This window comes from Bos taurus, chromosome 20, assembly GCF_002263795.3.
Source record: "Bos taurus isolate L1 Dominette 01449 registration number 42190680 breed Hereford chromosome 20, ARS-UCD2.0, whole genome shotgun sequence".
Lineage (NCBI taxonomy): Eukaryota > Metazoa > Chordata > Mammalia > Artiodactyla > Bovidae > Bos > Bos taurus.
The window spans coordinates 68,119,882-68,122,321 of NC_037347.1; the positions used below are offsets into that span (position 1 = coordinate 68,119,882).

The 2,440-nt window shown below is 39.2% G+C and overlaps 1 long non-coding RNA gene across 1 annotated transcript; it reads left to right on the forward strand.

Moving 5' to 3' along the window:
- Positions 1 to 322: 322 nt before the first annotated feature.
- Positions 323 to 2,165, forward strand: LOC132343191 (uncharacterized). The gene is made up of 2 exons (XR_009491898.1): positions 323 to 459; positions 1,885 to 2,165. It is a non-coding gene; the product is annotated as an uncharacterized lncRNA (long non-coding RNA).
- Positions 2,166 to 2,440: the final 275 nt, after the last annotated feature.

Here is a 2,440-nt window from a genome sequence, read left to right on the forward strand (position 1 = left end):
AGCAAAATTAATACTCGCTTGTGAGCACTGACACTCTCCTTAAACAAGGCTCACTGATATTGCCCACTTTAGCTTCACTCACATCACAAATGAGTATCCCAAATTCCAGATTTCTCTAGAAGAATATTTTCTTAAATTTTAAATAAAAAAAAATATTGAGATTGCTTGACCTGAATGGCATTAATAAATCAACTACACACCCTATGAAAAAATGTGTGGACTCAGGAGTTAAAAGCTCACATTGCAGTATTATGAAGTCATGTTAAAACATAATCGACTCCACCCATTTCCCTCCTCTTCTAGGCTTCTGCCTTAGCTTAACAGGTGGCTTGCCAGCAGAATGGGAATCAATTGCTGAGAGATATTCCAAACAAGTCAGGATCTTGGAAAACTAGCTGGCATAGGAAACCACTTGAGCTCAAGTCCCTCTGAGTGAGGTGTGTTTCTACACACTGAAAGGTACACGCATGTATTATTTTTCTTATGCATTTTGATGCTCTTCTTTTACAGCATTGCTGTAAAACTTTCAAGGAACTACATTTTGATTACTGATGATTACTATCATTAATGCTCAAATTTGTATTATTTTTATAAGTTCTGAATTATATGATCCACAATGACAAATAGAATATTTAACACTCCGAAATTTGACATTTAGTTTTTTTTTTTTTTTGTCATAGATCTCTTTATAGATTCGGATCTTGCAGAGGTAATTTATATACTCATCATTGCTGTGTTCCAGATTCTATTTTCACAAAATACAGAAAGTTTACCCCATTCACTACTTTTGGACATATTTTTTACTTTTATTTTCCAGAGAATTAAAGCAAGGAGGACAACTCCCTAAAAATATTGTTCCATTTTAAATTTTCTGAGACACCCTCCACTTCATTGTCAGCCATCAGATGGAACTACTTGATTTCTGTAGAACAAATAGAGAAAAAAAAAAAGGGTGGACTGACTCTTGGGGAAATTTTAGTACTCAGTGAAGTAAGTCAGACAGAAAAAGACAAGTATCATATGATATTGCTTATATGTGGAGTCTTAGAAATGATACAAATGAACTTACAAAACAGAAACAGACTCCTAGACTTAGAGAATGAACTTATGATCAACAGGGGCAAAGGATTGGGGGAAGGGATAGTTAGGGAGTTTGGGATTGACATGCACACCCTGTTATATTTGAACTAGATAACAAGGATCTACTGGTATGGCACAGGGAACTCTGCTCAATATCATGTAACAATCTAAATGGGGAAATAATTTTAAAAAGGATAGATATATGTATATAGATAACTGAACCACTTTACTGTATACCGGAAACTAACATATTGTTGTTAATCACATATGCTCCAATATAAAATAAGACATAAAAAAAGAGAGAGAGGAAAGAGTGAAGGCAGGTCCTTTTGACCATGGGCTGGTTTCCAGCATCTTCCACTAGAGAACAGTATTCAGGCCGGACAACACAGAGGTGTAAGCAAAACACTCTTTGTCCTTTGAGGCGGGTAGCAAGAAAGAAAATGACCAGATACTCTGGGAAAGTGCACGTTACAATTCAGTCCCCACCAAAGTTACCACTCGGGGCCTGAGAGTATGTGCAGAGTCTGTGAAATGTGACAGAGGAGTTATTTTTCCATGAGAAAATCCTGAATTGTGGGAGAGGAGCCAGAGGAGTGGAGGAGGCAAATATTTTTCCAATTTCAAAATTGGAAAAACGGATGCATTCCTGAGACCACAGGCCAATCACTTCAACATTGATCACTGACAACAAGGAAGACATGGTTATTAACAGGCTGGTGGGCACGGTAAAAGGAGCAAGGACCACGGGATCCGGCTCAATTAGTTTCAAAAAGAAGCAGCGTGTTTTCTCTTTGTGTTTAGTAAATTCGCTTTGCTGGGTCCTGGCGACACAAGGATTAATGAAGAGCTGTACTTGAACTTCAGGAGCAAATTCTACCAGCGTGTCAGACCTGTCCCTGCCTCCAAGTTTCCCACTTCAGCCCGGCATGGAGCTGTCCTTTTCATATCCCTGTGCACTTGATGAAATCACAGTTCAGTAGGTCAGAACCCCCTCAACAATCTACACAAAGACTGCTACTTAATAATTGATGTCAATCAAAGAGCAAAACCCTAAAACACATAAAACGGTGTCCTGTTCTTTATCATGTGCTAATGTCTGTTCCGTGGTTTGGATCAAGGCACAAAACACATGCCTGGGAGATTTGCACATGACGCAAAACTGGGAGGGATCCCTGATAGAGCAGATGACAGAACTGAGCTTCAGAAGTACTCACAACAGGGAACCAGAACCAAGGAAACGGGATAAAACTTAAGTGGGGAATATACAGTCAGGAGTTTCTAGGAATTTATGGGCAGCGGCTCACAAGATGCCCAGCAGTCACAGTTCCATACCTTATCCAGGTTGAAGCTCACAGGA